The sequence below is a fragment of the Geotrypetes seraphini genome, chromosome 4 (assembly GCF_902459505.1).
Source record: "Geotrypetes seraphini chromosome 4, aGeoSer1.1, whole genome shotgun sequence".
Taxonomy (NCBI): Eukaryota; Metazoa; Chordata; class Amphibia; order Gymnophiona; family Dermophiidae; genus Geotrypetes; species Geotrypetes seraphini.
In genome coordinates this window covers 257269481-257295538 of record NC_047087.1, presented here as the reverse complement: position 1 = coordinate 257295538, position 26058 = coordinate 257269481, and the positions used below count along the sequence as shown (strand labels likewise).

At 40.0% G+C, this 26058-nt stretch overlaps 1 long non-coding RNA gene across 1 annotated transcript in view; it reads left to right on the top strand.

The window, feature by feature from the left end:
• LOC117359002 overlaps nucleotides 1-6177 on the top strand; it is a 70078-nt gene extending 63901 nt beyond the window's left edge. The window contains exon 3 of the long non-coding RNA XR_004539142.1: nucleotides 5978-6177. This is a non-coding gene — a long non-coding RNA (uncharacterized LOC117359002). The remainder of the gene's footprint in view (nucleotides 1-5977) is intronic.
• Nucleotides 6178-26058: the final 19881 nt, after the last annotated feature.

Genomic DNA, 26058 nt, shown 5'->3' with positions numbered 1-26058 from the left:
ACTGAGACACTTCATCACTTATTCAAACTAAATGTATTCAGATAATATGTGTGGAAAAATAGCAACAAATGGAGGTGAGAGAGGGGAGACATGCCAGCACATATTTACACCTGTTATTTTGTGCCTAAATATGAACCTTGTTAAAATTTCTTACATATAAATTTTTTCTAAGGTTCATATTTCGATATAGAACAGTGTATTTATCACCTTGGTCTGTCACTTTATACACAACACCTCATCATTGCAGACATTTCATCAGGCTAAATGTATTCAAATTATACCTGTGGAAAACATGCAGCAAATGAAGGGGGGGAGGGGAATGTACCGGTAATTGTGGCTTCTTTGAAAACTGGAAGTACCAGCATAAATTGTGCCTTTCTTTTGAGCCAAATATGAGCCTCATTAAACATGTGGAAGGGCATTTTGGATATGACATCCAAATTTGAGTTTGAAAGTTTTGTAGAACACACACACAAATCTAGTAGCAAATATGACCATTTTCGAAACAGAAAAACATGTATGTTTTTGTTTCAAAAATGGCCATTTCTCAGATGTGCTTGTCCTCAATGCACCTATCTTGTAGAACCATTTTCAGGAAAAAAAAAAAACCCCACAAAACACTTCCAACAAATGTACAAAACTAGCCTTTGGGATGTAGGAAGGGCCACATTTTTCTTAGACTGGCCACACAGATATCCCAGCAAAATGCTGGGGCACTTCAGGGGGCATTGCAGTGAATTTCATACAACAAGACCCGACGGGGAGCTATATGTAGTACATATTTCATCCCCTTATAGTGTATGGTGAGCCCTCCAAAACCCATCCAAAACTGAACTCAACCTTATGCCTGCAAGTGTCACTCATATGTAGGTTCAGTAGGCTTTTGGTGGGCTCACACCTTCTACCACAAGTGTAGTAGTTAGAATGGGATATGGGCCTAGGTCCCCTTCTCTGCAGTCCACTGCACAGACCACCAGGCTACTCCAGACACCTGTTTGCTGCTCCAGTAGGACTGGGCATAACATCTGCAGCTGGCATATAAGAACATAAGCAATGCCTCCGCTGGGTCAGACCTGAGGTCCATCATGCCCAGCAGTCCGCTCATGCGGCGGCCCAACAGGTCCAGGACCTGTGCAGTAATCCTCTTATACCCCTCTATTCCCTTTTCCAGCAGGAAATTGTCCAATCCTTTCTTAAACCCCTGTACTGTACTCTGCCCTATTATGCCCTCTGGAAGCGCATTCCAGGTGTCCACCACTCGTTGGGTAAAGAAGAACTTCCTAGCATTTTGTCACATAAATGATGATGTCCTATAATAGGGTGCACAATCTTTAGGAACACCCCTGCCCCTATCCTGGCTATACCCCCTTTTGAGTGGTGTGCAGGAGCAGTGTTTTTCAACCTTTCTACACCTATGGACCGGCAGAAATAAAAGAATTATTCTATGGACCGGCATTGGTCCATGGACCGGCGGTTGAAGAACGCGGGGTTAAGTTGTGGGCCAGACCCCGCCCATCTCTACCCAATCTCCACCCAGACCCCGCCCCGTTGCAACATCAGAGAGAAGGCTTCCGGTTCAGGCGCAGGATGCCCATAGGAGCCACTGCCCATGACTTTGTATACTGAATCAGTTAGGAAGAGAGAGCTGGCTCGAAGATAACGCCGCATCGATCGCACCGTGAACCGGCGGTTGAAGAACACTGTTTTGGGCCTGATGCACGTGCTGGCCCTGTGGACCGGCAGGAAATTTCTGTGGACCGGCACAAGTCCATGGGCTGGTGGTTGAAGAACACTGTGCTAGAGGATTTAGGCATGAGGTATTATAAAATAGCACGGAAGAAGATACACGCACAAATTTCAATTAGTGCCAATTAAGTTACATTATTGATTGTTAAGGATCATTAATTCATCCTCCCCCAACAACATAGTGCCTCTGAAAATCAGTGACTTGTCCCAGTAAGAACACTCATCTGGGTAGGAGCTACTCCTTTATGGATAAGTGCCTCTTATGGATATTGTACACGCACTTTCTCTGTCCAGTTGACTCTTATTGTCTGCATATCATATGTTAAGATGATCCTTTGTTTAACTCTTTCTAAAAAAACAAAAAAAAAGCAGAAACTCTCAATTTCTATAAATGGCACCTGACATGAGGGGCTCCTTTTATAAAGGTGCACTAGCGGATTTTTGGCATGCACTGGATTAGTGGCGCGCTATAGCGCACACTAGCTGAAAACTACCACCTGCTCAAAAGGAGGCGGTAGCGGCTAGCGCATGTGGCAATTTAGCACGTGCTATTCCGCACGTTAAGGCCCTAGCACGCCTTTGTAAAAGGAGCCATAGGTGTCCAATTGCACAACCAGTTATAGAATAGGGTCGGTTATGTGTGTAATATAATTAATTAATTAGAGCTAAAACCAATAATTGGCCTTAAGAATTACTAATTGTGAAATGCTGTATTTCATTAGAGGGGAAAAATTATCTTTTTTTTTTTAACTGAAACAACTATTAGAATTTATGGTGGCTAAAGAGGGGAAGGGGAGTAAGTATCGGTCAAATAATATTGCCTACAGTCTAATGAGCTGGCTATCAGATAATGTTCTCTAAGGCTGCCCTTTAGATTTTCCATTTTATAATATTTAGTGACTCTCGGTGTGACACATTATCCATTTGTTTTTACTGTATTTTTCACTACAATTTTTTGTGACATATTTTTTTCCCTTGTCTACCATGGACCCCTGATGAAGGTTGTCCGAAACACGGACCGTGTTGGGTCCCTTGTTTGGTAAAAAGGTTTTTAAATATACTTTGGTTGTCACAATAAATTTTGCCTACATCGTTGTACATATCTGCAGTTTTGGTTTGTTTGTTACTTATTATTTAATCCACAAATTAAGAGATCCAGGAATTAGAAAAAGGAAAAAGAAAAATGGAAAATCTAAAGGGCAGCCTTAGAGAACATTATCTGACAGCCAGCTCATTAGACTGTAGGCAATATTATTTGACCGATACTTACTCCCCTTCCCTCTTTAGCCACCATAAATTCTAATAGTTGTTTCAGTTAAAAAAAAAAAGATAATTTTTCCCCTCTAATGAAATACAGCATTTCACAATTAGTAATTCTTAAGGCCAACTTTGGTTGTCACAATAAATTTTGCCTACATCGTTGTACATATCTGCAGTTTTGTTTGGTTTGTTCCTGGTTGGTTTTTTCACTGCAGACAAGATTGGACCCCCCTTTTTCCTCTTGGTTCTGTTGCTTTGTTAAATAATAAGTAGAAATTTTCTTGTTTCTTATCTGATTTCACATTTGGTGAACTTCATTTTCTAAATCTGTATTCTAAATCTGTTTGCTTGTTTGTAATTTGAAAATTAAATTAATTAATTCATAATAATAATAATTTTAAAAAAGAATTACTAATTGTTACTAAATAGCAGTTGTGTGTGTAACTGATATGCACCCCTACTTCTCTCCAAAAAGCTTTTATGATGAGAATACAAGAAAAAGTGTTGTTCTCCTGTGTAGGACCTGTGGAATGAAATAAATTACCTGTGTATTTGTAACAGCTGAAAGACATGCAGGAATTTAAGCGAATGTTTAAAAAAATCATTTGTTTTGTATTATGAAATATGGCACTCAGTGATATGTAATAACTTAAGCAGTTGTCACGAAGGTATCTGCTCTGTAATATGAAGTATAGCATTTGGTAAGATGTCTGGGTCTTAAAGAAAAACAGTCTTTGTTAATTGTTGGTGTATGTACTTTTAATTGTGTATGTATACTTTGTAACCTCATATCAGAGCCCTTAAAGGATTTCTTAAGGTTAGAAAAGCTGTAAAAATCTACCTTTTTGCCTAGTCACTCCCTCAACCCTTCACCAGCATCAGTAAGTAATCCTATATGAAGATATATTGCAACACACTGTATGTAAACCCTATATTGCAACACTGAATGGAAACAGTGGCCCGTTCTGAGCTCTTTGGGGAGGATGGGATATAAATCTTAATAAATAAATGATAATAAACCAGACTCTCGTGTGCAACTGCAAAGAGGTATGACTATGGGAGGGGCATGGGCAGATCAGGGGCGTTCCTAGGATTTAGGCACAATGGTATAGAATAATGTCATTTTCACACCTACGGAAGTTAGGCACCAGCATTACACCAGGTTTTAGCAGATGCAAATCTAGCACCTAGAGTTAGACTAGTATTCTCCACCGGATGCTCTGCGCAAAGCGCCCTTTGCAGAATACTAGTTTAGAACGGATCTTCCTAGTACCTAACTTTGGGCACCATTCACTGAATTCCCCCCAAAATGTCCCAGTCACTGCTTCAGCAAGTAAATCTCAATGATGTCAAAGAACGTTTCAGAAGCAGTCAGTGCATAATCACCATGACTAGATTGAAAAAAAAGGTGTGTTCTTATGCCCCTGTAAAGCTTCAGGACATCTAAAATAACCTCTCTCCAATATTCACAAAGTCAAAGTAGAAAGATCTCCGGGATACCAAAATGTTGCAAATTATTTTATTTCCAGCTGAACAGACAGATAGGCCCGACTGCTTTCAGAGTTTCACAGAGTCTTTCTATCAATTTCCTGCTCCCCTGGGGAGTTTTTCTTCGGTTCTGCAATCCTACTGTAGTACAGATATCCATCACTTGGGATTTTTAGAGCATTGCAGTACTGCATTCACATGTGCTTTTCTACTTGTAGAAAGGATTTTGTTATGCAGTTTATACACTGGCATAGAAGAGTATGCTATGCTCGAATATATGACTGTCTGCCATGCTAAGCTGCCATCCTATGGTCGTCGTGCAATGCTCGTCATACTGTGTCCCACTGTGCCATGTTTGTCATGTTATATTTTACCAGGATTTATTATGCATGTAAACTTGTAAACCGTTCTGAGCTCTCCTAGTTGTTACCGGAATGGGTTGAGAACTAGGTAGGCCAGGGGTGAAAGCCGGTGCTGGGCCTTGTATAGACTCTGGAGTCCAAGGCAGGCAGTGGGAGAGCGGCAGAAGGCGGTGTTGCCTGGACAGTGGGGCCCCTTGTACCTGTGGAGCCCAGGGCAGCTGCCCTGTTTGCCCTCCCCTAATGCTGGCCTTGTTCATTAAGGCCATGATTCTACAAACAGAACCTAACTTCTGGGCACCAAGGAACACAATTGCCAATCAATCATCCTCTAGATGCAGTTTATAGAATCATGCCTAGCAATGCCTAAGAAGTGTTAGGCGCCAGTAGGCATTAAAACCTTAGGCACACTCCATTAATGCCAGGGTTTTCTTGGTATACAGTAAATGAGTACACCTGTTAGACATCTACTAGTGCCTAAGTCAAACTGCACAAAATCCATCGCTAACCATGCCTACTTTCCGGTAGGTGCATCAAAGTAGATGCCTACCTCGAAGCTAATTACATTTTTTAATTGCTTTTTTTAATAGCACTTTTTTAATTAATGGTGCTAATTATGCTAATTAGAAATATTAAGTTAGGTGCCTAGATTGGATAGGAGCACCAATCTAGGTGCCTAACTTCTGACACCGTTTATAGAATCTGGGCCTGGGTGCTTAATAAAATATCACATGGTGCATTTGGAATAAGATGATTAGTCCATGTGAATGTTGGCATCTTATTTAAATGCAGGCACTATTTTGGGTTGTTTGAGTGGAGAAGCAGACAAAGTACATTGGAATAATAAGTAAATATGTACCTTACAACAGTGGTTCCCAACCCTGTCCTGGGGGGATCACCAGGCCAGTCGGGTTTTCAGGATAGCCCTAATGAATATGCATGGAGCAGATTTGTATGCCTGACACCTCTATTATATGCAGATCGCCCTCATGCATATTCATTAGGGCTATCCTGAAAACCTGACTGGCCTGGTGGTCCCCCAGGACAGGGTTGGGTACCACTGCCTTATAATACAAGATAGAATGTTAAGTACATAAAGGCTAATTTTACTTATTTCATTTTAGAGTGCAGCAATGAATTTCTTTCATAATAAAGAGTGAAATGTTATGACAAAACCTGATGAAGCCGGAGGGTTAAACAGCAGGCCTCTGTTGGATTTAAGATAAGTGTCACACTTATTCCTCTGGAACATTTATGAAAAGATTATGGTTCTTGAAAAGATTTATGCTTATAAGCTGAGTTGAATTAAAAGTATAAAGATTAAAAACATACAGATATACTAATAAATTAATAAGGATACAATGGGAGGTTTTTTAAAAAAACCAATGAATGATACTGTTAAAGCTCAATAAGACATTGTAATCCATTGTGATAAGGGCTACTGAGGTCTTTTCTTCCCCTAAAATTCTTTGCATATGCAATGTGATTGAAAGACACTTTTCAGATGAAACAGTCTGGCTTGTCTTTGTACACTCCATCCATTCTCTGCCCAAACTCCACCCATGCAGACATCCAATGGCAAAATATGCATCATCAAAACATGGCATGCACTTTTCCATTAGTCATTATTCTACAAGAGATCATTTATGTGTATAAGGGGGGAAGTTATCAACATGGGCTAAACTAGCACAAGTTAGTGATAAAATAGCACATCTTAACAGTAGTCCATGTTGATAATTATTTCCCTAAGTTCCAATCTGGCTGCTTAAAATTAGATAGCTTCTTACAGAATTACCCCTAAATGTATATCTTTATGTGATAATATTTAGCAATCAGAATCAGAATTTTTTCAAACATTGGTCACCATAGATTTTTCTGTACCCAGATATTCATCATCAGGCCATACTCAGATAACAGTGCTGAATATCCAGGTAGAGTGGCCACCAGAAATTATTCCGTTATCAGCGTAGGATAGAAGTTGAGTAGGATCAGTAACATGAAATGAATTGCCATGCACCCCATGAAATAAGGGAAACTTATTACCCTTTTTAAGTACCGATTTTCTATCTCTTCATAGAATACCAGCCTCAGCAGGTGATTGAGGCCAACAGCGTGTCAGATTTTAAGAGAAAATGGGATATTCACATGGGATCAATAGGGGAGTAAAAGTCAGGGAGTGGGTCATTGGTATGGGCAGACTCGATGGGCTATAGCCCTTTTCTGCCGTCAATTTCTATGTTTCTATGTTTCTATGAGATGCCAAGAATTTGTCCATATTTTAGGTACTGACTCCAAAAAACAGAGATCAATGATCAATTTGTATATACTGTACCTTAAATGTGATTAGTTGAAAACTTTTAGTTGAGAAAAATGACCTGAGCTACAGCCTTACTTGTTATGTAGTTTTATCGCTACATCAGAAGAAACTCACCAATATCTTCGTTAGGTCATTAGGTCTCGAGACTCAAACATTATTCAATTGTATAACATACATTTTTATAAATTTTGGGTTTTTTAAAGTTACTTATCTTTAGCCGCTTAGGGGACATTTAAACATGGAGATGTTTGTCTCAACATGAATTCATGTTTCGCTGTATCAACTGAGTCATGAGAATCTTCTTGCAGTAAATCTTTAAAGTTCAATCTGCGGCAAATGTCTCCATGATTAAATGTCCCCTAAGTGACTAAAGATAAGTTAAGTAACTTTAAAAAAACCCACAAGATTATAAAAAAATTATGTTACACAATTCAATAATGTTTGAGTCTTTCAAGACCTAATGACCTAAAAAAGATGTTGGTGAGCTTCTTCTTATGTAGTGATAAAACTACAATAGATGCCTATTTTTTTAGGCACCAATCACAAAATGCTCTTCCCAAACACCATCCATATGAACGCCCTCCTGCAAAGTATGTGTTGTTATGCTATTGTACAGACTTCTAGAATCTGAGAAAGACAGATAAGAGTAAGGGTCATGGATCTGCCTTCTATAAAAAGCCAAAGTGGTTTTATATATATGAAAGTACTTTCTCTGTCCCTAGTTGGCTCACAATCTAAGTTCAGGATCAAGTATGCATATTTTATTCCACATTCATATCATATGCTATGAGTGTAAGTGCTGTGAATTTCAGTAGAGGAAGGGAAGCATCTTAAAGTCGAATTTAGCGAGTAAAATATTGTTAGTAATATTGTTAGATTGTTGGTTTAATCATGAATTGATAATGATTGACTGTTGGGAAGACTGGATGCATGGTGTAGTTCAGTGGTCTCCAACTTTTATCATGTAAAGGGTTGTAGTGTGAATACGAGAAAGCTCTGAAGGTCACCAAAAGATTTCAGGTTTACACACAAATATTATTAATTGTGTAAACTGCCTTGACCTACATGCTCAGATTGGGTATTACACATTAAAATTAACACTAATATTGATTGTACAACACTTCAAGGATATATTTTAAAAACTCACATTACAGTAAAACCTTGGTTTGTTCCGGAAGCATGCTTGTAATCCAAAGCACTCGTATATCAAAGCAAATTTCCCCATAGGAAATAATGGAAACTCAGAAGATTCGTTCCACAACCCAAAAACTTTAATACAAAATATTATATGTACTTGTATTGCAAGACCTCGCTCATTTAGTCACTACAGTCACTCCACTCCCGCAGTGTCAAAGAGAAGAACCATCGGCTCAGTTGTGATGACATGACGCGTGTATACTGTATGTACTCTTATTGCAAGACTTTGCTCGTTTAGAACAGTCACTGCACTCCCGCAGTGTCAAAGAGAAGAACCATCGGCTCAGTTGTGATGACATGACGCGTGTATACTGTATGTACTCTTATTGCAAGACTTTGCTCGTTTAGAACAGTCACTGCACTCCCGCAGTGTCAAAGAGAAGAACCATCGGCTCAGTTGTGATGACATGACGCGTGTATACTGTATGTACTCTTATTGCAAGACTTTGCTCGTTTAGAACAGTCACTGCACTCCCGCAGTGTCAAAGAGAAGAACCATCGGCTCAGTTGTGATGACATGACGCGTGTATACTGTATGTACTCTTATTGCAAGACTTTGCTCGTTTAGAACAGTCACTGCACTCCCGCAGCGTCAGAGAGAAGAGCATCAGTTCAGTTGTGATTATGTGATGTGTGTATACCCTATGTACTTGTATAGCAAGACTTTACTTATATATCAAGTTAAAATATAATAAAATGTTTTGCTTGTCTTGCAAAACACTTGCAAACCAAGTTACTTGCAATCCAAGGTTTTACTGTATGTATTTCAGATTGTCGATAGTAGCAAATTAAATAAATGAGACACCTAAGTAATGCACTTAAGAAATTGTCTGCAGTTACTATATCAAGTAGACAAGACTGAAAAGAGCATTTCAGGTAACTGTTTAAGGGCCTCAGTGGAGGCCTTGAGTGGTTGCATGTTGGAGACCACTGGTGTAGTTCTGCATCTGCTGTCATTTACTAATTTAAGTTACAGAACAGCCTTTAGCCAGAATATCTGGAAGACCCTGAGCATACATGAATACTCAAAGCCCAGAGCTGAGCTCAGGCTTCTTTAAGTTAATGATTGCCACAGTGTTGCCCCTACTTAAATTGTGCCATCCAATTCAGACACCTAGTCCACTCTGTAGTCAGGCCAACGCTATAAGTAGCGATATACTTCTTCTGTAGCATATTGATGGCAAAGAATTTAAAGTGGTGGGTGGGCAGAGAGGAGGAGAGGTGCTAGCACCCCTGCCAAGATGGTGCCTGGGGCAGTCCGCCCACCTCTCTACCCCCTCGCTATGCCACTGCACATTAGGTGCCTTTACCAATAAAGATATCCTGGTTTGAAAATATATTTCTTCTTGATCTTTTCTTCTTATACCAGATATGCCAAATTACCCAAGTCTAGACTGGAGATTTGGAGACAGTCATGGATTTCTGACCTCCCTTTCATGGTGCACTGATTTCAAGGGGTGGAATCAGGCACTACAAATCCCACACAAATTTGGATGTTAGGTTTAAAACCAGGACTGGTCAAAAAGTCTGTATCCTGGAACTGGGTAATTTTTGAAATCTCTGTTACATATCTTTCCAAAAGGGGTGTAGTCAGGGGTGGAACATTGGTTGAGCATAGGCGGGTCTCCTACTTATGCATGTACCTTACAGAATACTGCAAGTGACCCGCGTCTTGCCACACTTAGGTACCTTGCACTTGTCTTACACCAATTCTGTGGTGATATAATTGCAAGCACCTAAATGTTAGCCAAGTAAATACAAGGTTGTGCTCATATTCTAAAAAAGGATTCTATAAATGGCATCTACTGGCACCTAACGTAGTCACCATTCCACACGGTTGTCAATCAGCCACTAGATGTCCTGTATAGAATCACGCCTACGTGCTTAGTTGTCGCTAGGCATCAATGTGGTGGGCGCCGGTATATTAGGCCAGTGGTTTTCTGGTCTTATTTACCAGCACCTAACATCATCTAGCAGGGAGGGCATGGGAGTACTGGTCGACAAGTCAATGAAGCCATCTGCACAATGCGCAGCGGCAGCGAAAAGGGCGAACAGAATGCTAGGAATGATTAAGAAGGGGATCACGAACAGATCGGAGAGGGTTATCATGCCACTGTACCGGGCTATGGTACGCCCTCACCTGGAATACTGCATCCAGCACTGGTTGCCATACATGAAGAAGGACATGGTACTACTCGAAAGGGTCCAAAGAGCGACTAAAATGGTTAAGGGGTTGGAGGAGTTGCCGTACGGTGAGAGATTAGAGAAGCTGGGCCTGTTCTCCCTTGAAAAGAGGAAACTGAGAGGACACATGATCGAAACATTCAAGATAATGAAGGGGATAGACTTAGTGGATAAAGACAGGTTGTTCACCCTCTCCAAGGTAGAGAGAACGTGAGGGCACTCTAAAGTTAAAAGGGGATAGATTCCATACAAACGTAAAGAAGTTCTTCTTCACCATTTGGCCTATTTGGCAATTTCCCAGAAGAATATGCAACGATTGAATAGTACAAAATGCAGTCAAGCTGATTTTTAGGTTGAAGAAATATGATTACGTAACACCCTCCTATCGAGTACTGCATTGGCTGCTAATGGAGGTGCGGGTGAAGTTTAAGTTTGGTTGCTTCTGTTTTAAGGCTTTGTTTGGTTTAGCTCCCAAATATATAATTGAGCTTTTCTCTTTTGCAACCAACAGACATAAGAGAAACTCACATCTGAATTTTGTTTTTCCGCCTGTTAGAGGATGTAAACTTAAAAAACATCATCAAAATGTTTTTTCATATAAAGCAGCGTTATGGGGTAAGGATTTAAAACAATTGCTTTTGCTTACTGACACTTGTGGGGAATTTAGAAGACATCTAAAAACGTATCTGTTTTCGAAGTATTTAGGCAGCTAATTCATAAAAATTTTATTATGCACTATTTTGATCATTTTAGTGTCTCTAATTATTGGCTTTTAACTTTTTTAATTCTATTCAACTTCTTTTATTGTTTTTTTTAACTATTGTAAACCGCATAGAATTTTATGGCCTTGCGGTATATAAACTTATTATTATTATTTATGTGCCCACTTTGACCTGTTAATATTTTAGCTTTATGGTTCTAAACTGGGTGCTCTTGCCAAACATAACCAAAGCATACATGTCCATTTCTCCATGTATTCTAGAACATGCTCTGCATTGACAGTTTGTTCTAAAATGCAATTAGAATCTGAAAGTCCTGACCTGGACACAGTGGCATAATAAAGGGTGGCAGGGGCGGACCGCCCCGGGCGCTGTCTTGGTGGGGGCACCGGTACCTCTCCACTCCCCCTGTGCCACACTCACGCCCTCCCTTTCCCACCCCTTCCTCGTACCTCTTTGAATCTTCACCAGTGCGCACAACTACTCTGACCTGCTGCTCGCGCCAGCCTGGCTCCCTCTGAAATCACTTCCGTGTCACAGGATCCAGGAAGTGACATCAGAGGGAAAGCCAATACTGGTGGTGCAAGCAACAAGCTGGAGAAGCTGCTCGCTCTGGTGAAGATTTAAATTGGTAAGGGGATGGGAAGGGAGGGCTCAAGGGTAGTGGGGGGGGGGCACGGAAGGAGCAGGTAAGCAGAGAAGAGGGCACGGAGGGTGCCACCACCCCGGGCACCTCCTGTCCTCACTACGCCACTGCCTGAGCATCTCAAAATCAGCTTGTGTGCCCTTGGTACAATGTGTGCCCTTCACATGTAAAGATGTAGAAATGCAAGTTTGGTCATAAAAACAACTACATTAACTACTGACCTTTAAGAGATGAATTAGTTATTTAAACTGAAAAATCAATATAATTAATGCTGCTTAGCAACTATATTTGAATGCTAGTCATTTACTCTAAAAACATTCATTTTGATTATTTTCTATATATATCAAATAAGACAAAAGCAACAATATAAATGAGTCATGGATTTCTCAGAAATGGTAATTAGAATAATCATTTCAGTTTTCTTACCCATTCAAATACAGTCAGGGTAAACCTTAGAAATAATACTTTCATGAGTCATTGGAGATAATGAGGTATCCAGATTGATTTATTCAGGCCTTGGTTAGATTTTCAACAGAATATTCAGATACGGGTTTCATTTCACATTCAGTCCTACCCGGATTCTCTATAGGGCACCAATATCAACAGTGCCCCCCAATCGTGTGTCAATCACACTACGGCGCCTTGAAGAGAATTGCGCCTCTGTGAAAAATAAGTGCCAGAAATGTGGGCCAGAGTTTTCTGGGCCTACGTTTCCGGCGCCTCTCTTTGTCATGAATCATGCCTATGTAGGTGCTTTAAGTTGCCTAATGCCACTTCCAGTGTTAGAATATTTAACTAAAAGAGGTCTTCAAATGTAAATTTTTATAAATTTTTATAACAATTTTTTATTTTCAAAACCGCAGACCTCGGAAAACCGTACTGTATGTATAGTGTCTTCAAAAAACATACAGAGTAATTACGGCAACCATGGTCGTCATAGGTCTCTAAAGTATTTTTATAAATATTTTTTGTGTTTTAGTACATTTTATTTAACTTAAGAAGTACTTATCTTATATCTATGCGGGCGGGGGTAGGCACTCCGACATAGACTATGTTTCGCCCCGAATGGGCTGTATCAAGGAATCCCCCTGCAAATAACAAAACTATATTATAACTTATCTTATTTAGAATATTTCTAAAAGATTTGTATCAATAAATATAGCAAACGTTCCAACATACCTTATATCAAGCGACTCATGCTTCCCGCTATAGATTTTTAATCAGGAAACATGGCCGCGGCGTTCTAGGCTATAAATAGTCACAGCGTTCTATTAAAAAACGGAGTGACGTATACTCTGGCGTGAGACACACCTCCTGCCTGATTGGACAACTAAAACTACTCTAAATTAAAGAAAACCATTCGAGTTCAACATTTAAACCTGAAGGTATAACAGTATTCAGTGTGTATATCCATTTCTGTTCTTTAAAATTTAATTTTTCTTTAATGTTGCCACCCTCCCACCCACATCTAACCTGATCTATGACCCGCCATTTCAGATCCGAAATCTTATGTTTCTTATCCTTCCAGTGTTGGACAAGAGGTGCCTCTAAGTTCTCTGTATTGATCCTAGATTTATGTTCATTTAAACGAATGTTAATTTTCCTACTCGTCCTGCCTATATAGAGTAGTCGGCAAGGGCATTCAATCATATAAATGACTGAAGAGCTTTGGCAAGATGTATTCGACCTAGCTCGATAGATCTTATTAGTTTGTGGATCAGTCCATCTAGGACCTTGTAGCGTTAAATCGCACCATTGACATTGGGTACAGGCTTGATGATTAAATATAATTCCCTCATCATTTCTTTTAATTTCATATCTGTGTGTAGATAGAAGTTCTCCTACTGTTCTCCCTCTTTTATAAGAAGCAATCGGGTAATTCTGAAATTGGGAGCTCAACTGGAGAATCCGCCAATGGTTCTTAATCACAGCAAAAAAAGCAGTACTAAGAGGTGTAAAAGGCAGTACTGCTATTAGACGATCGTCTTCAACATCTTCAACTTTCTCTCTAAGGAGAAGAGATCTTTGTGCATATTTTGCTCTAAGATATGCTCGTCTGACAGATTTTTTAGAGTAACTCCTTTCAAAAAAACGATCACTAAGTATCTTTGCTTGTCTTTCAAATTCTTCTTCAGAGGAACATAGTTTCCTAATACGTAGGAATTGGCTCACAGGGATATTAAATTTCAGAAAAAAAGGGTGAAAACTGGAGAAATGAAGGAAATGATTTCTATCTACTTCTTTCCGAAATAATGTTGTTTCAATTTGATGGTATCTATCTTTCATTAATAGAATATCCAGAAATGAAATATGATCACAATGGTAGGTCATAGTAAAATTCAGGCAGGGGTTGAGGGAGTTAAGCCACAGTAAAAAAAACTCTCCAGTTCGGGTTCAGATCCATCCCAAAAAATTAGAATATCATCCAGATATCTTTTCCAGAGGATGACATGCTTGAAGTTAGGAGCAGGAAAAACTTTATGTTGTTCAAAAGAAGCAACATATAGGCTAGCCACTGATGGAGCAAGAGTAGCACCCATTGCTACTCCCTGAATTTGTTTATAGAAGTCCCCATCAAACCAGAAAAAATTATTAGTTATCACTAACTTGGCTAGTTCTAAAAGCCATTCATAATTAAATCTACCTAAGTCTTTCGACATCAGTACCTCTTTAATCACTTCTAAGGCAGCTTCTTGAGGTATTCTTGTATATAGAGATGTTATATCCAGAGTGACAAAAAAGGTAATATTATCCACATTTTTATTTTCCTCAATAATGCGTAGCAAGTGGGCAGAATCTTTTAGGTAAGAGGGAATTTTAGGGACTTCAGATCTTAAAAAATAGTCTACAAATTTAGACAAAGGTTCAAGGATTGATTGTCGAGTAGACACAATGGGTCGCCCGGGAGGGTCTTGTAGCCTTTTATGTATCTTAGGCAACATATAAATTTTTGGAGTAGAAGGACCTCCTTCTAACAAAAATCCTGCTTCTTTCTTAGTTAAAAACTTTCTTTTTATGCCTTCTTCTATAAGTTTTTCTATTTCCAATGTAAGCACCGTTGTTGGGTCTTTATTCAGCTTCACATAAGCTGCAGCATCTGACAGCTGCCGGTAAACCTCTGCTTGATATGCTCCTCGGTCTTGGACAGTTATGGCGCCCCCTTTGTCCGCTCTCATAATCACTATATCAGCATTATCTTGTAATTCCCTAAGAGCCAACCCTGAGGTTTTAGTAAGATTGAAATTTTTATTTTGCCCATAGTATTGGTCTTCCAACATTAAAGAAAAATTAAATTTTAAAGAACAGAAATGGATATACACACTGAATACTGTTATACCTTCAGGTTTAAATGTTGAACTCGAATGGTTTTCTTTAATTTAGAGTAGTTTTAGTTGTCCAATCAGGCAGGAGGTGTGTCTCACGTCAGAGTATACGTCACTCCGTTTTTTAATAGAACGCTGTGACTATTTATAGCCTAGAACGCCGCGGCCATGTTTCCTGATTAAAAATCTATAGCGGGAAGCATGAGTCGCTTGATATAAGGTATGTTGGAACGTTTGCTATATTTATTGATACAAATCTTTTAGAAATATTCTAAATAAGATAAGTTATAATATAGTTTTGTTATTTGCAGGGGGATTCCTTGATACAGCCCATTCGGGGCGAAACATAGTCTATGTCGGAGTGCCTACCCCCGCCCGCATAGATATAAGATAAGTACTTCTTAAGTTAAATAAAATGTACTAAAACACAAAAAATATTTATAAAAATACTTTAGAGACCTATGACGACCATGGTTGCCGTAATTACTCTGTATGTTTTTTGAAGACACTATACATACAGTACGGTTTTCCGAGGTCTGCGGTTTTGAAAATAAAAAATTGTTATAAAAATTTACATTTGAAGACCTCTTTTAGTTAAATATTCTATCCTTTGATGTTCAAAGAGGTTCAAAACTTTTGAGTCTAGTTAATAGATTGTTTGAACTTCCAGTGTTAGCCACGCCCATAGTGGCATTAGGTGGCCTAAGGTGCCTATGTAGGCGAGATTCTGGTGTGTATTATTTAGGCACCAGTAGATGTTTTAATGGTGTGGGTTTCTGCTATTTTAAATGGCATTTGTTAATTAACTTACCAGTGCCTAAATTTAGGCATCATTTCTAGAATTTCCCCCTTAGGGCTCCTTTTATCAAGCAGCAGTAGAGCATTTTACCATGGACCAACGAGGTAAATGCTCCAATACAAAAATGTACAAATCCAAGTCATTTGGACATAGGTGGGGTCACCATCTATACTAGAGTGAGTGGCCACACATTACACTACATTACATTAATGGCTTATATTCCGCCTGTACCTTGCACTTCTATGCGGATTACATCAAAAAGATAACTGGACATTTCCAGGAAGAGGAATACAATTAAAGACATTGGACCTAGTACATCAAAAAGATAGCTGGACTTTTCCAGGAAGAGGAATACAATTAAAGGCGTAAGGTCTAAAACAATTTTGAAGTGAGGATGCTAAGAGGGGGCGAGAGGGGAAAAGGAAGGGGTTAGGACATTTGGGTGAATTTCTTGAATAGTAGGGTCAACAGAGTACAGCACTGCTGTGAACTTCACATAAAAGATGCCAGGTACACATCTCACCAGAACCCCCTTACATTGTATGCTGTGCCCTCCAAAACACCCTCAAAACCTACTGGACCTGCCTATGTACCCCAATAGCACTTATGGTTGTAGGTGTCACATATATTGCAGTATAGTAGATTTTAGTGAGCTCACACTTTCCCCCACAAGTGTACTATTTAGGGTGAGATATGGGCCTGGGTCCCCTTCTCGAGTCCACTACACTCCCCACCAGGCTACTCCAGATACCGGCTTGTTCTTGTACTAGAATTGGCCATGCTATCTGTAGCTGTTATGGAGACAGAAATGTACTGCTTCATTCAGATCTTTGGGGCATGGGAGGGGGTTAATGACCATTAGGGTAGTGTGGGGGGCCATGTCATCATTCCTCCAGTGGTCATCTGGTCAGTTTGGGCCCCCTAGTCCTGCTCCTCTTCCAAGCGCAAAAGTTCACCCCTAAACTGTACCCTTGCGTTTTTGCAGCCCAGATGCTTGACCTTGCATTTCTTAGCATTAAATCTTAGCTGCCAAATTTCAGACCATTCCTCAAGCTTTTCACTAGGTCCTTCCTTATGTTTTCCACACCATCAGGGGTGTCTACGGGGAGGGAGGGGAGTACTGAAAAGTTCTCAACCCAACCTTCCAACTTCATTATTTTGCCACTGTCGATGAAAAGAGTGTTATCTTAGTTTGTTACGTGCCAATTTGCAGAAACAAAATTCTCTGTTTTGACATTGTTTCAGATCACTTATTAAACCATATCTACATCATTCGCTTCTTGGTTGGCTAAGAACTTTTCAGCACCCCCTCGTAAAACCAGTAAGGGCCTGGGTAACGTACAATAATCTGATAGGTTACCCATATAAGTAGAAGACCTGTTTCGCTCATTTGTACACCCTTGCAAAGTTACGCACTATGCCACTTATGCATGCCCTTACTGAATAGTACTTAGGTGATCCGCTAGCACTTATGCACATATGTATACACTTACCTGCAAAAGTGCTCATATTTTGGTTTTTTATTTTTTATTTTTTATTTATGCATTTTTAAATATTAAACAAATATCTTGTACAGAAAAAACATACTTAGAGAATTCAACAAAGGAAAACCCCCAAGGAGTTTATAATTTTAAAAAAAGGAAAATAAAAGCCCTTATGCAGAGTTACAGTCCGCTTTAATTGGATCCAAGTTTAATAAAAGGGAGAAAATAGGAACTCAATTAATATAACTGACCTTCTAAAGAAGCCTAATTTCAATGAATGCAAATCAGTCAGGAAAAAGCAGGTAGAGCTTCCACTCCTGTGTCCTTAGTTACAATTCTTTTGTTGCCAGAAATGCAGTCATAGGAGAAGGCTCTAAGAAAATATATTTAACTGACTAAAAGTTAATTATGAATTTACACAGAAACGATAAAAAGAATTGAGCTCCTACATGCAAGACACCAGGATGTAAAAACAGAAATTATTTTCTTCTTCTCCGCATGTTTCTGGCAATATCAGGAAATATATTTAATTTCAAGTTCAAGAACAATTTTTCACAATTCCTAAAAAACATTTTGAGAACCCATTCTTTATCAGACTAGAGCAAATGTCACCAGTTGAAACTGTTCCAAATCCAACGTTTTCAATATATTTTAAGATATCTTCTATCCACTTTAGCATCCTCAGATAAATTCTGTCCTTGTGGAGCACTTTTCGTTTTGGGAGAAGATAATTTGTCCAAAGTATACGAGGGGGGGGGCTGAAAAGTTCTCAGCTCAACCAACAAACTTCCTAAATTCTGAGCATTATTTTGCCACTGTAGCTGAAAAGAGTATTATCTTATTTTGTTATTATGTTTTGACATTGTTTCAGATCATTGACTGAACCATATCCACATCATTCTCTTCTTGGATGGGCTGAGAACTTTTCAGCACCCCCTTGTACTTGGCTTTATAAAACAGGACCTATGTAGGTGCCTATCTATGATGCCCTGTTATAAAATATCTATTAAAGATTTCAAAAAAAAACAAACAAAAAAACAAAACCATAAGAATTGTCATACTGGGACAGACCCAAGGTCCTTCAAGCCCTGCACTTGTTCTGACTCCCCTTTTGTCCTGTTTGTCTGTCATAATTAGATTGTAAGCTCTTCTAAGCAGGGACCGTCTGTTACATGCACAATATACAGCACTGTGTGCGCCTGGTAGCGCTATAGAAATAATAAATTGTTGTTTTTGTTGTCATCATATGTGCAAAAATAACCTATTTGGAGACATTTCTCCCGACAAAAACTTCAAAAATGGTATTCTTCCTAGTTATCAAAACTAAGTGGAAAGTCTGGCTTGTGTATTTACGTATTGTACACTGTATTGAGAGCTAAGGTAGAAACGAGCAATATGGAAAAATCAGAAGTTACTTCCTAAAAAATAAGTCCATAAGCCATTATTGAGATGGCTTGGGGAAATCCACTGCTTATTCCTGGAACGTGTGACCTGGGTTGGTCACTGTTGGAAACAGGATACTGGACTTGATGGACCTTCGCTCTGTCCCAGTATGGCAACTCTTATGCTTTTATGTATTTCTCTGTGTATGTATGTGTATGAGAGAGAGAGAAAAAAGAGTGTTTCATTTAAAGTAAGTTGCAATGTAATCCTCAGCTAACAATGGCTTAATGCTTCATTTCATTGTGGGCAATCTTACTGTGCCAGCTCTTCAAAACTTTTGGCAGCTCACTGCATCTTGCCAGGGGTTGCCATAGTAACCTACGGTCATCTTCTCTGAAGTCGGTGGAGCGGCAGAGAGTTACCGTGGCAACTCCTGGCAAATCAGTGGGATTGCTGAAAGTTCATAAGAACTGACTCTGTATATTACTAAAGTCCATGTAAGGGTTGTATTTGTTCTATATTTCAAAGGTGAATGCAGCATTTAACTATGCAAAGATTTTCTCTCATTGTTCTCCTACTCTCTCCTTGTTTTCTGTGATCATGCACCCCCTTGTAAATCTCACCAGTGGCCAAGCATAAATACCTCAGACACTAGCCGCCCCTTTTACTACACCGCAATAGCTACTCTCGACGCTCATAGGAACTCTATGAACGTCGGGAGCAGCGTGGAGCATTCAGTGTGACTCCCTGCGTTAATAACCGCTATCGCAGTTAAGTTTTTTTTAAAAAAACTTTTTACTAAACTACGATAGGGGGGGTAGGTTTGTTCTGCAAGAGAACCAGGAAGTCACAAAAAAAACGGACCTCATCTCAACTTCTCAAAGAGCATGAGAGGTAAATCTATTTTTAGAGTTAATTAAATCTCATTAAAAGAGATTGATGTTAAAACTTGTATATATTCGATGATGAAGATTTTATTATTAAATTGCTAATAACTCTAGAGAAGATTTGATTTGATTTTGATTTTATTTCTTATATACCGCTATACCGTGAGGTTCAAAGCGGTTTACAATGAAGATGACCATTGAAAGTGATAAAATTATGGTATTTTATTATTCTAATTAAAAATGTGATTTAAAAACTTTTAAAAAGATTAAAAATGTGCACATAAGTTTAAATGGGTTTTAAAATTCAATTTAAAAAAATTAAAAAGTATGTCAGGACTCTTTAAATAGTAAATTCAGCTGGATTTTTGGCATGAAGGTTCTTGTTTTTCCCATTTAACAGGCAGAAACACTTTTAAATCACAACCTTCTTTACAATTGCCATACCAAAACAATTGGACAACACACTACAATATCAGATAAGTACTCGCAAATGCTATTACAACGGTGTTTCCTATCCCCCTCCTTTACTAACATGTAACGTGGCTTTTAGTGCCCGCAGCGGCGGTAACTGCTCCGACGCCCCTAGAATTTCTATGAGCACTTACTGCCCCTGCGGGCGCTAAAACCCAAGCTACGCATTTGTAAGTGGGTTTTAGTGCCTGCAGCGGTGGTAACTGCTCCAACACTCTTAGAATTCCCGCCGCTGCGGGCGCTAAAACCCGTGCTACGCGTTAGTAAAGGAGGGGGTATGTTTCCGAATTTTCTTCAGTGTGTGATTTAAAGAAAATTGATTCTTTCCTCCATTTTACATTACATTAATGGCTTATATTCTGCCTGTACCTTGCAGTTCTAAGCGGATTACATCAAAAAGATAACTGGACATTTCCAGGAAGAGAAATACAATTAAAGAAGTTGGACCTAGTACAACAAAAGGATAGCTGGACTTTTCCAGTAAGAGGAATACAATTAAAGGTGTGAGGTCTAAAAACAATTTTGATGTGAGGATTCTAAGAGGGGGCGAGAGGGGAAAAGGAAGGGGTTAGGACATTTGGGTGAATTTCTTGAATAGTAAGGTCTTGATTTCTTTGCGGAAAGCCTTGAGGTCAGTTGAAGCTGTCAGTAGGTTGGTGATGGTGGGATCCAATTTAGCTGCATGTGTTGCTAGTAAGTTGTCATACATCTTTTTGCGTTTAGTTCCTTTAAAATGGGGGTAGGAGAAAGGGGATTGGGTTCTCCTCTGTCTGGTTGAGAGGTTCCTGTTTAGACGGTTGTTTAGGTGGGTGGGTGCCGTTCCGTTTTCATTTTCTTACAAGTGAGACTACTGTTTTCTCCTCTTTACCTGAGGTAAGTATGAAGTATTTCTTTTTCTGAGAGAAACTATAAATAAATAAGGGCTTCTTTTATCAAGCAGCGGTAGAGCTTTTTATCGCAGACTGGCAAGATAAATGCTCCAGCACTCATTCATTTCTTATGAATGTCAGAGCATTTACCTTGCTGGCCTGTGGTAAAAAGCTCTACCGCTGCTTGATAAAAGGAGCCCTTAATGTGTTGCAGTCTTTATGATGCAAATTCTGTGCAAAAAGTGAATCATATATCGGAAGATCTTCCAGCTCTATTTATTCTTTGTTTCTTCTCCTTGTTTGAATATGGTGGAGCCCTTGAAGATCAGTTGCAGTTTGTAGTTCCTGTAACCTTAACCTTTAAATAAATAAAGGAAGAACCGACTTCCTAATTCTATATGTGTGAGCCTCTATTTTCTATTATATTCCTGACAGCAGAGGAATACCTTCAGTACTGTCTACTCGTACAAGAAAATAAAATTAATTTTCTTTTTTCCTATCAGGAACATTTTTCATTGTTGGTACAGTCCACTGTGCTTGCTCAATTGGACTACTGCAATTCTGTGTATCTGGGTATCAAGCAAGGCAACTTGCAATGTCTTCAGTTGTTACAAAACACGGCGGCAAAACTTATCTTTGGGAAACGAAAGTTTGATCATGTTTCTCCTTTGCTTAGAAAGCTTCATTGGCTTCCTGTTCGCTTCAGGGTCCAATTTAATTGTGCAAGTATTATTTTCAAACTTCTTTATGGAATATTTGATCATCTGATTCCTTTACATTAGAATGCCTATAGAACCTGCTATTTGAGGAACACACAAAAGTACAAATTATCATTACCCTCTTTCAAGGGAATCAAATCAGCTTGGAAACTTTGTCAGTCCTATGTTTTCAAGTTGGTAGAGATTTGGAATGGACTTTCTGGCTGGCCTGGGGCTGGCTGGCTGGCTGGTTTGGGGCTGGCTGGCTGGTTGGTCTGTTGCTGGCTGGCTGGTTTGGGGCTGGTGGGCCTGGGGCTGGCTGGCTAGTTTAGGGCTGGCAAGCTGGCTGGGGGCAGGCTGGCTTGGAGCTGCCTACCATTAGACATGCCCACCACTAGATGTGCCCTGTACCCTGTCCCGGCCAACCACTAGACCACCAGAGAGGGTACAGGGTACAGGGCACACCATTTGGTTCAGAATTTTTTTTTTCTTGATTTTTCCTCCTCTAGAGGCGAGTGCGTCTTATGGTCAGGTGTGTCTTATGGAGCGAAAAATACGGTATACAGAGGAAGGCTACTAAAATGGTCGGTGGGCTTTGTCATAAGGCATATGTGGACAGACTTAAAGAGGAAAGGCAGGAGAAGGAAGATATGATAAAGACATGTAAATACCCATGTGGCATAAATGCGCATGAGGTGAGTTTCATTCATTGAAAGGAAGCTCCGGAATGAGAGGGCATAGGATGAAATGAAGAGGTGGTATACTCAGAAGTAATCTTAGGAAATACTTTTTTACAAATGTGTGGTAGAGTTGGTGGAGACAAATTACTAACAATAGCTCTCGCACACTTTTCTCCGATGCTGCCATTTGCCCGATCACGCTGACAAAAATGCTGAACTTTATTCTCAGCTTTCTAGAATGATGTCATTTGGGGGTGGAGTCAACAAGATGAAAACCACAAATAATCGAACTTGCAGTGCCAAACCTGTGATTATGGAGGGAGAAGTGTATATTTTTTTTCCCATGCACTGGTTCCCTTGGTGACCAGGAGCCCTGTGAGCATCCCTGCACAAGTGACCAATAGACTTATGCTTACATAGGTGTGGAGAGAGCTATCTGGATGGCTAGGGAGCAGAGTGCATTCCATGGGGTTAGTTCAATGGGTTGGGGAAGAGAAGGGTAAGAGGAGGCATTGTCAGTTGGGTTGGGAGGGGGCTCTGGAGATTTTTTTTTTCTTCTTATTTAAAGCAAGTTTATGCGAGTGCCAGCCCAATAACCAGTGCTAGCACCTGCATAGGTAAGTGACCTATTTTAGGACAGTTCATGTCTAATGTCATCATGTTTTGTCTGAATGAAGGTATAACAAGCATGTATTGTTAGCTTGATTTGAGAACTCAATTTGGAGAGTAGGAGACTAATACATCATAGAATGCGTGAGAAACTAGATATAAAATTATAGTGTCAATGAGAACTTTACAAATACCTCAGATCAAACAAATACATGGAATAAAAATTCCATGCTGGTAAAATTTGCTGTGATTGGAATATAGTACTGAAGAAAATGGAGATAGAATCTACAGACAAGCACAAATTGTAAACTTCCCTTTGTGCCAAGTCATGTAGCTAAGGCTCCCTTTTATCAAACCACATTACGGTTTTTATCACCGATCACTGCAGTAAAAGCTCCAATGCATATAGAATTCCTATGAGCGTTGGAGCTTTTACCGCAGTGGCCAGCAATAAAAAACCCTAACACGCTTGATAAATGGGGGCCTAAGTGACTAGTTTTGGTGAAATTGATATAACAGCAGAATACCAACTAATTCATATAATATAGAAAGACACAAAAACTGCCTTTACGTTATCAGAAATAAAGTTTATGTTTATGATTCAGAGTTGTGATGGTTGTATTCGTTTTTTGCCTTTTGTGGTGCCTTCTTTTGCTCTGCACAAAAGATGAGTCGTGAGGATAAGACGTCAATAATTCAGTCACGGTTATACAGTTCATAGTACGCTTTATTGATAGTAGCACTGCAAAGACTCGAAAACACTGACAGTGTTTCAGAATCAATACCTTAGTCAAGAGTTTCGAAGGATACTGTATTTTTCGCTCCATAAGATGCACCTGACCATAAGACGCACCCACCTCTAGAGGAAGAAAAACCAAGAAAAAAAAATTCTGAACCAAATGGTGTGCACTGTACCCTGTCCCCCCTCTGGTGGTCTAGTGGTAGGCCAGTACAAGGCACATCTAGTGATAGGCACATCTAATTGTAGGCAGCCCCAAGCCAGCCTGCCCCCAGCCAGCCCACCCCCAAGCCAGCCAGCCAGCCCCAAAGCAGGCAGCCAGCCAGCCCCAGGCAAGCCCCTCATAGCTTTTTTAATTCTGCCTTCAGCTCCAGCCAGCTTCTCTCCCACCCTGCCTGCCGCAGCAGCCTTCGCTCTTTTGGGCTCCTCATTTCCTGGCCAGTGGTGAAACAAATTAGCAGTGCAGCCCTGTTCAGCCCCATGCTTCTTTCCGGAAAGCAGCGCGGGGCCGAGCGGGAAAGCATAAAGCTTTCTCCCGATGGCCGCACTGCTGATTTGTTTCGCTGCTGGCCGGGAAATAAGACGAGGGCGCTGGACCACCAGGTAAAAAAGGGGGAATTGCGACGGCGACAACAGACGGATGGACAGATTGGGAGGGGTTAAAAAAAAGATGGTGCAGCGGCAGTGGGTGGGTAGGTTTAGAAAGGTGGTGCGGCGGTGGCGGGCAGGTTTTACAATGGTACGGGGCGAGGGTAACAAAATATGTACCTTTGCTTCATAAGACGCACCAAGATTTCCACCCACTTTTGGGTGGAAAAAAGTATGTCTTATGGAGCTAAAAATACGGTAATAGTGCATTAGGCGCAGGTAAACGGTTAAAGTCTTTGCAGTGCTATTACCAATAAAGCGTACTTTGAACTATATACCTGTGGCTGAATTATTGACATCTTATCCTCACAACTCCTCCATTGTGCTATGCTTCTGTCATTATTGAGGCCTTTTGGGGCTTTCTCTCCAGTGCCTTCTTTTGCTCCAACGTAAAGCAGCCAAGCATGCTTTTGTATCAGAGTTTCTGAGGCCACATAGGCTCCCTCTTCAGATGTAGCAGGGTTTTTTTTTTAAACACTGTCCCCTGGTTTTAAATGTTTTACTTTTGAGCTGTTGTCTTTGTCCCATTTTGTATGCTTTAATGGGTTGCCCACATGGGGTTCTAATAAGGATCTGCAAAGCAGCACTCTCATTTACATAGATTTGCAATTGAAAGTATGGTTAATGGGAAGACGCTTTCAACAACTTTAAAGCTCTCTGTTCTCTTTAGGAATGAGATAAAAATCAGAATTGCAGAGAAAAGTTACCGATTTTATCTGGCAATTTGCATTCACAAAAATGTAATTTTTACTTGCTCTGGTCGAGTATTTATAAATTTTTACAATTTGGACCTTTTGAAATGCAATATTATACATAGAAACATAGAAAAAGCGGCAGAAAAGGGCTATAGCCCACCAAGTCTGCCCATTCTAAGTATCCCCCCCCCCCCTGAATTTACTCCCTTAAAGATCCCACAAGAGTATCCCATTTTTTCTTAAAATCCGTCACGCTGCTGGCCTTTATCACCTGGAGTGGGAGTCTGTTCCAATGATCCACCACTCTTTCGGTGAAGAAGTACTTCCTGGAGTCGCCATGAAACTTCCCTCCCCTGATTTTCAGCGGATGCCCTCTGGTGGTCGAGGGTCCCATGAGCCAGAAGATATCTGTTGATTTTCTGTATGTATTTGCTGCGTGAGTTTTCCACACTTGGTCACTCTTCAATGAAGGCTCTCGACAAAGCATTCAAAGGCAAGGCGGTAACACTCCAAACAAAGATCAGACTTGTCCACGCACTCATTTTCTCAGTGGTCAGTTACAGATGCAAAAACTGGACACTACGGAAACAAGACAGAAAGAAGACTGACTCATTTGAGCTTTGGTGCTGGAGATGGATTTTAGGCATGCCGTAGATTGCCAGAAGAACTAACAAATCGATTCTGGAAGAGATCAAACCGGCTCTATCACTTGAAGCCCAAATGATGAAGTTATTACTGTCTTGGTCACAATAAAACAAACAAAAGCAAGTAAAGATGCCCCAAAACTCACTCAAACGTATAATCATCCAAAAATCTATATAAAGTTTTATATATGTACGGTGAAAAAAATCCAAACT